The sequence below is a fragment of the Cucurbita pepo genome, chromosome 11 (assembly GCF_057944985.1).
Source record: "Cucurbita pepo subsp. pepo isolate OVF chromosome 11, ASM5794498v1, whole genome shotgun sequence".
NCBI lineage: Eukaryota > Viridiplantae > Streptophyta > Magnoliopsida > Cucurbitales > Cucurbitaceae > Cucurbita > Cucurbita pepo.
The window spans coordinates 7,861,506-7,870,933 of NC_141808.1; the positions used below are offsets into that span (position 1 = coordinate 7,861,506).

At 40.0% G+C, this 9,428-nt stretch overlaps 1 non-coding gene across 1 annotated transcript; it reads right to left on the bottom strand.

The window, feature by feature from the left end:
- Nucleotides 1-1,740: 1,740 nt before the first annotated feature.
- Nucleotides 1,741-1,846, bottom strand: LOC147790211 (small nucleolar RNA R71). Its single transcript, XR_015423030.1, has one exon. It is a non-coding gene; the product is annotated as a small nucleolar RNA R71 (small nucleolar RNA).
- Between the last annotated feature and the right edge of the window lie 7,582 nt (nt 1,847-9,428).

Sequence of the window (9,428 nt, forward strand, 5' to 3'; positions counted from 1 at the left end):
TTCTTTTCAGCCCTAAAGGGGAACCCATGCTCAATATAAGAGGAAAAAGAAGACCAAGAGAAAAAGAGCCACATTTTGGGGAGAAAATCGAATTACACAGCAGCAGCTTGTGCTGCTGTGAAACCAGAGAAGAAGAAGAAAACCCAAATCCAGCAGCTGTTGACAGCAGAAGGAAAAGGAGACCAACAAGGATTGATTAGGGCAAAGAGGTGGACGTGAGAGCTCAAGAGAAGGGAACTTCCATTGACGAACGACAACAAACCGGGATAACTCTCTATTTCCTTATTATCTTTCCTTATTCCATCAATTTTACATGATGATGATGCGGATTTCTTCGTTTAATTCAATTTGTATGGAAAGCTAAACTTAATAGGGGAGGCGAGAGAGTTTTATATAGTTTAAGTATGTTGACGATATGATTTTAGTTTATTAAAGAGTTGTTGTTAAAGATTTACATGTATGTTTAATTAGCTACTTTACATACATAGTTGTTCTCTTATTCGGGAGAAGAGAGGGAGCAATGAAATCCTCTTTAATACTCTAGTTCCGTAGCAAGGAGACTTGAAGGGTAATAGAAGGGTTAGGAATAATTCTTCTCCTAGAGCCTTGTTAATAGAAATTACAACGATTATGGAAATAATCACCATTCATGACCCTCGGAAGTGGGCTTGAGAATCTATTAAAAGGAACTAAAATCTACCACAAAACTCAACAACTTATCTATTTAATCTCTCTTAGCCGAACCTTCCTCATAATAGTTGATTTTCTCATCATTTTCTGTTTTTCGACAGCAGTGACACTCTGTTTTAGTTTTTTTTAAATAGATAAAATCTCCAACACCCATTTGAATGTTACCCAAAAACTCACTTAGTTTCCAGCGATAAAATTAACCAAAAAGATAGGTTTCCTGTGGAATCGATAATTTAGTTATTACTTGCTACTTGTGATAGTGTATACTTGCACTTATTCTTGTGAATTTTACATCATTTTATTATATACATCCACAAGCAATCAAGTTTTTGGCGCCGTTGCCGGAGAACCTAATTTGGTTATTTTACTTGTTGTAGATTTTTGTGAGCGGGAGCCAACAAGAAGTCATAGTAAGCTGAGTGTTCCTACTGCTGTATTTACTGCTAAAGAATTGAGTTTACTGCTGCAAAATTCTGTGTATGAACCCACCTACGGGTTTGGAATTTATTTTGGATCCTAAAATAGAGAGAATATTTAGACGAAGGTTGAGGGAGAAAAAGGAAATGACAAAACAGAATATACAGCAAATGGCCCAACTAAATCGGGAGTTTGAAAATCCAGTGATGATGGATAATCAAGAGAGAATTACTGCCAATGCCATTCATTTAGCAGATGACAGAGAAAGAGCGATCCGAGCATATGCACACCCAGCTGTGGAAGAGCTAAATCCGTGCATCATTATACCCGAAATACAAGCAACCACGTTTGAGCTAAAACCTGTGATGTTTCAAATGCTGCAAACCATTGGGCAATTTCATGGACTACCGTCGAAAGATTCTCACCTACACCTAAAGTCATTTTTGGGAGTTAGTGACTCATTTCGATTTCAAGGAGTGGATAAAGATGTGATTAGACTGAGCTTATTCCCATATTAATTGAGGGATGGTGCTAAATCATGGTTGAATACCTTAGCACCGGGAACAATTGATTCGTGGAATAGTCTAGAAGAGAAATTTTTTATCAAGTATTTCCCACCCACGAGAAATGCACGGTTCAAAAATGAGATTGTTGCTTTTCAATAGTTTGAAGATGAGACACTAAGTGAAGCTTAGGAGAGATTTAAGGAGATGCTTAGAAAGTGTCCTCACCATGGACTACCTCATTGTATACAAATGGAGACTTTCTACAATGGATTAAATATTGCTACTAAACAAGTAGTTGATGCTTCCGCCAATGGAGCTATTTTGTCAAAGACATACAATGAAGCATATGAGATTTTAGAGAGAATAGCATCTAACAATTGTCAATGGGCCGATGTGAGAAGCAACCCAGGAAGGAAGACTCAAGGAGTACTTGAAGTTGATGCTTTGTCCTCTATCAATGCTCAACTAGCTTCGGTGACTAATATTTTACAAAATCTAGCGTTGGGGCAAGACTCCATGATCAAAGCACCAGTTCATACAGCTGCTGTAATTAACCAGACAGCAGCCGAATCTTGTGTATGTTGTGGAGAGGAACACACCTTTGATCAATGTTCAAGCAATCTGACCTCAATTTTCTATGTCGGGAATCAAGTTAGTCAAGGCAACCTAAAAAATAACCCCTTCTCAAATACTTATAATCCGGGGTGGAGAAATCATCCAAATTTCTCATGGAAGGGACAAGGCTTGTACAACCAACAAATGCCCCTTGAAGCAAATTACCCTCCGGGTTTTGGATTACAAAATCAATTGACATATGGTTCTCAACAAGCCACCACCACCCAAGGGGAAGGAACTAGCCAAGCTCAACACATACTGAAAATATCGCTTTAGAGCCTAATAAAGGAATATATGGCTAAAAATGATGCTGCGATACAAAGTCAACAAGCATCATTGCGAAATTTGGAAGTTCAAGTAGGTCAATTAGCAAATGAGTTACGAAATAGACCTCTTAGTAAGCCTCTACTCCACCCGTTGTGAAGCCTCCTAAAACACAGACATCAGTCAGCAGTGGACAAGAAAGCAAAATATACACACCAACACCTCCTTTTCCACAAAGAATAAAAAAAAAAAAGAAGGAAGAAGCCAACTTTGAGAAGTTCATGGACATATTTAAGGAAATTCACATAAATATACCATTAGTTGAAGCTTTGAAGCAAATGCCAAATTATGTGAAATTCTTGAAGGATGTGTTCACCAATAGAAGAAAGTTTGAAGAATTCAAGGTGGTACCATTGAATGAAGAGTGTAGTGCAATATTGAAAAACAAGATCCCGCTAAAGAAGAAAGACCCCAGTAAATTCACAATTCCAATATCAATAGGAGGGAAGAAGCTAGGTCGAGCATTATGTGATTTGGTATCAAGCATTAATCTAATGCCGCTGTCTATTTACAAAAAGTTAAGTATTGGTGAAGCTAGACCAACTACAGTCACTCTTCAACTAGCAGATCGATCTTTCACTTATCCCGAAGGAAAGATTGAGTTCATCTTAATTCAAGTTGACAAATTCATATTTCCTGCAGATTTTATCATTTTAGATGATGAAGCCTATCATGATGTTCCAATTATTTTAGGGAGACCATTTTTAAAGACCGGAAGAACATTAGTCGATGTCTACAAAGGAACCATCACATTAAGAATGGGTGACCAAAAAGTTGAATTTAACATCAATGACAGCATGAAATATCCAGTAGTGACAGAAGAATGCTCAGCAGTGTATGAATTGACAGAACAACCAGCGACCGAGGAATGGGATGATGGGGAAAGCGGGCAGGAAGAAGACAGCAGCTGAAATTACAGAATAGAACCGTTACCAGATTTAGGTGAATTTAGCACAGCTTTTGAGTCACTAGAATGTGAGGGAAGAAAGAATTCACCGATGAGACCATCTATTGAGGAAGCGCCGCAGCTGGACTTGAAACCACTACCACCTAACCTTAAGTATGCTTATTTAGGTGACAAGAAGACACTACCCATCATCATCTCAGCGACACTATCCTCGACTCAAGAGGATATGCTCCTAGAAACATTGAAGAAGCACAAGGGGGCGATAGGTTGGACATTGGCGGATATAAAAGGAATTAGCCCTTCACTATGCATGCACAAAATACAATTGAAGGAAGGAAAAGTTAAGTCCATTGAGCAACAAAGACGATTAAATCCCATGATGAAGGAGGTTGTTAGAAAGGAGATTCTCAAATGGCTAGATGCTGGAATAATTTATCCAATTGCAAACAGCAGCTGAGTCAGTCCTATTCAATGTGTTCCAAAGAAAGGAGGGATAACAGTAATGGCAAATGAGAACAATGAGTTGATCTCCACTAGAATAGTGAATGGATGGAGAATTTGCATGGATTATAGAAGGCTAAACAAAGCGACACGTAAGGATCATTTTCCTTTACCATTCATTGATCAAATGCTTGATAGTCTTGCTGGAAAGTAACATTATTGCTTCTTGGATGGTTATTCGGGATACAATCAAATTACAATCAGTCCAGAAGATCAAGAGAAAACTACATTCACATGCCCATATAGAATTTTTGCCTTTAGACGAATGCCCTTTGGACTATGTAATGCTCCAGCGACATTTCAACGTTGCATGATGGTCATTTTTACAGATATGGTAGAAACATTTATGGAGATATTCATGGATGATATTTCGGTTAATGGAGAATCTTTTGAGACTTGTTTGTGCAATTTAGGGAAGGTTCTACAAAGATGTGAAGAGAAGAATCTTGTACTGAATTGGGAAAAATGTCATTTTATGGTCAATGAGGGAATAGTGTTAGGCCACAAGATCTCAAGAAGAGGAATAGAAGTTGATAGAGCCAAGATAGAAGCTATTGAAAGATTGAATCCACCTACGTCAGTTAAAGGTATAAGAAGCTTTTTGGGTCATGCAGGGTTTTATAGGAGGTTTATTAAAGATTTCTCCAAGATTGCAAAACCATTGTGTAGTTTGTTGGAGTCAAATAGAAAATTCGTTTTTGACAAACAATGCATGACTGCCTTCCAAGCATTAAAGACAGCGCTGACCACAACTCCTATAATGTCAACACCCGATTGGAATTCACCATTTGAGTTGATGTGTGATGCTAGTGGCCATGCTGTGGGGGCAATGTTAGGACAGAAAAAGGGGAAGGTACTTCATCCTATCTATTATGCCAGCAAAACGTTGAATGAGGCTCAAGTGAATTATACAACAACTGAAAAAGAATTGTTGGTCGTAGTATTCGCTGTTGAAAAGTTCAGAGCTTATTTATTTGGAGCGAAGGTGAAAGTGTACACTAACCACGCAGCAATCAAGCACCTAATGATGAAACCGAATGCCAAGCCAAGATTAATTAGATGGATTCTACTGTTACAAGAGTTCGAGATAGAAATCGTGGACACGAAAGGAGCTAATAACCATGTAGCAGATCACTTATCTAGAATGGAGAACATGGAAGAAAAGGTCAATAGCAAAGAAATTGATGATGCATTTTCGGATGAACAGCTGCTTGGGATAAACAGCAGTAGCAGAATGATAGCAACTCCATGGTATGCAGACATAGCAAAATTTTTTTCTTGTGCCATCATACCCGAAGAGAAAAATTATCAACAAAGGAAGAGGTTTTCCATGAATCCAAAGTTACATTTGGGATGAACCAAGGTTTGAATTAGGGCTTGGATGGAGTCATACATTAACCTAGTATTAGCATCTACTCCACCCGCTGGGGGTGTAGCTTCAGGTGCGACTTGGAGTGGTAGGGTAGGCTGGGGTGGAGGTTCTACTTGTTGTGGAGGCTCTACTGGTGGTGGAGGCTCAGCTTGCATTGGAGCTAGAGAAGGTAGCTCAACTGGTGGTTAGACTTGGGGCGGTGTTACTGTTACTGACCCAGTCTCTGATCTTTCTTGAGGTGGGCCCTCTACTGCCACACCTCGTCCTACTTCTCTTCGACGGGGTCGCCCCCATCCTCGTCTTCCTCTTCCTCTTCCCCTTTCTCTTCCTCGTCCTCGTCCTCTAGGCATGGTTCTATAAACCAATATAAGGTTGCTTAAGTCTAAGGCCTTAATACTATGCATATACATAAATAACAATACACACACTATATAATACATCGTAACGCCAAAGAAGTAAACATTCATCATGCTAAACATCATATCATACCACCAACAAAATTACTCAGCATGCAACATATGACATCATACTCTTAAATAATAAATACGTGAAATATCACAACCATTTCAATAATGTCCACATAAAAAAATGCATGCGAGTTTTAAAACGTTTCTCTTTTCTTATCTTATGCAAGGCGTACCTAACGGTGTCGGGGCATCGACGTTGGGACCGTGGAGTGTGCCAAGCCTACATCGTAGGCTAGTCTATAGAATCTAAAACCTAGAGCTCTGATACCAACTGTAACGACCTTAAATTTCCACATATCTAGAGTTGCCACTAACGAATCATGCTCATCTCTAATGAAGAATAAAAATCTAAGAATGCTAATCTTTATTAGCGGAAAAATTTAAAACTTCAAAACATTGGAAAACATTGCCGGACTTACGTGTTTCAAACATCATGCTGGAGTTCAAAAAGATAAAAAAATAACGATTACAAATTAAATAATATAAATGAATGAAATGCAAACGCCCTATCCTAACCAAGACTAGGAATTTTAAATATGCAACTATCCTATGCACGCGCCACAGTCTCTAATCACGACGCCACCGTTAACCATACATGGGAGTCTTGCCTTTACCTGAAAAACAACATGGCACACGGCCTGAGTATTTCGAAGAAATATTCAGTAAGTGACCCCACTATAGGGGTCATGCTATTGCAAACACATGCAATCATGAATTAGGGACCTATCTCTAATCATCTTAAGGGTGGCCTCCAGTCTCAGTCAAATTGGATTTGTAGTACTTCCCTACACACGACTCACACATACGAGTGTGAATCCCCAGGGCGCTCGCACACCCCCTGGACCCTCTGGTCCAGCTAATATATAGCGACGTCCGGAGGTCAGCGGAACCCCATAGTGTCATGCGCCTCATGAACACCCTCATCCGTGCGCATTCGCACCTATGCGCATTCGCGCTCATCATAAGGTGCGCGTCCGCACTCATCATCTCTAGGGGAAGTAGCCCTATGCTTATGAGCATACAATATGCATGAGGTCCCTCTAAATCCATCGTAATGTCTCTTCTGACACAACCCTCTAGTCTCATCTCTTTGTTACTCTAGGTAACACATGCTCGTGGGTATTTATATTAATATCATATTCAAGCTCTTAGGGTTGTGTCCTATGTCGATCTAACGACATGATGCAATATGGCACTCATCATCATCTAGCATGCTCAATATGGAAACCATCATCATATTAAGGTAAACATCATGCAATCATCATACTCATCATATTGCCACAAAGTGCGTCAAACATATCAAGTACATCATTCATCAAAATATGTATATACTGCACATATCATCAAGCATCGTAATCCACACATCATCATAACTCATACAATTTTTTAGCCTATCCTATAGTAAGGCCACTTACTTGGTTGGCCTTGGCCGAAGTACTCCCTAAATAGATAAACGTAAGCTCCCATTCCGTAAGAGCTGCTTCCTACGTCACCGGGGTTTGTTTTCTATCACACCGTTCACCACTTTCTGTTAGTATTTCACAATTAATTTCCCTATAATTCAATAAATGTGAAATACGGCTCTAAAACAGCCTTGGATACCTTAATCGGGGCCGAAAAAAGATCTGGGAGGGTCGAAATAGTGGAAACCGGGCTGAAAAAAGATGAGCCGAGCCGAACAGCCGCTGGGAGCTGCTAGAGCGTCGCTGGAGGGAGCCTGAGCTATTTACGCCGCACCGAGCCGAGCCGAGGGACTGCTAGCGCCGCTATGTGACACGTGGAAGCAGTAGAGCGAGCCACGTCGTGTGGTAGCGTCTAGTCAAAGCGCGGGTCGCAGTCTGGTTTAGGTCGTGGTCTGGGTCGCGGGCTGCGGAGGCTACTAGGCCAAGACTATCGTTGGGCCTCGGCTTATTGGGCTGGGCCAAAAGTTTTTTTTTGGGTTGCAGGCCGGCTCGATTGGACCGATGGTCTGGTCTCGGGTTAGTTCAACTAAATCGTAGCTTCTGGGCTGATTTGAGGTTTGGGCCGCTGTAGTTGGGCTTGGCCGAAGGCAGAGGCCAAGGGAAAGAATGGGCTGACTCTCTCGGGTTTTTGGTTCGGGTTGACCCGAATCCGTGGACTGATGGTGTTAATATAACACATGCGGAAGCAATTTGGATCTTAGGCACTTTTAGAACATCAATTATAGTAAATAACTAACATGTTCATAAGTATTAAAACTTAATGAGTTTAGATACTAACCTTTTGTAGTTCAAACTCCTTTTTCCTCACGAATATGTCTTCTCCACTATTCTCTGGCCTTAGAACGGGATTGTGGAATCCGGTGAGTGACTAAACTTGGGAGGGATTTTGTATATGTGAAGAAAGTGTTTGTGAGAAATTTTTTCTCAAGGTTTTTCACCAAGAAGAAGAACACCTTCCATGTACCATGATCACTCTATTTAAAGAGTCATGTTTGAGATTATGTGGCAAGCATGCATGTTTGAGTTAACCAAATTTTGACACTCAAAATTCAACTCAAACTTGTGGGGTTTATTTGGCAAGCATGCAAGTTTGGTTAAACCAATTTTTGACACCTCAAAATTCCACTACCATGGATTTTTCCATTAAATGAAGTCAACATTTTGACTTTCTTCCTTTTAATTCAACAATTTATTTGAATAATGAATTTCAAATTAAAGTAACATTAAATGATTAATTAAACTATTTAATTAATTCAAATGCCAATCCCAATCAATTCCGACACATAATTGATTAAGATATTTAAATCTTATTTAAATATCTCAGATCCTCTCTTTTTGTTTAATGCGGTTAAATATATCGTATATATGTAGTGCATATTCCCTAATTTGAATTCGAACACTTCGAACTCACTCGTCACACTGTTCTATGGTTTAGTTCGATATGAGCTAGCAGAGGGACCTAATGGACCTATAGATCATGGGCTCCAACCATCCAAGATTAACCGGTTAAACTCATTAACCTTGTTAACCAACATTCGTTAACTACTAGGACACTCCACAATAGCCTCGTAGTTGCACTCCCCTCACTATAGATATATTTTTTTCCATTTGATATAACCATGATTAATAAGTCGATCCTTCACAGGTTGTTCGTAACTAGAGCTGGGTCAATTTACCGTTTTACCCCTAAAGTTACTTCTTGTTCCTTATGTCTCACTGATCCTCTAATGAATAATTGATTTGTGGTCCAACCAGTAAACCGAATCCCTCTCAGGCTAATGAGAGGGTGGGGCCCCTTGTTCAAGACCTGAAGTCAGTGTTTAAGGGAACTACCTCTCTTCTATCCTTAAAAGTGGGTAGGAGTGAATTCCATCTTGCACCCCACGTCCCCAGCCATTCACCCAGTCTTACCCCTGAAATGGGAGGCCTATTGAGTCGGCGAACTAGAGCCACTCTCACCCATGAAAATCTAAGGATAATTCCGAACAAACAGGAGTTCATGGTTAGCTCAGGATTAAAACCGAGTTACCTAGGTTATCGAATGAAAAGAAAAATTAGTCTCAACAGTAAACGACATTATAAAGTGAGAGTGGTTTTCTTCATGGTCCGATCTTATGCAATACTCATTGCATAGGACGCCCCCACTCACATGTCTCCACATGTACA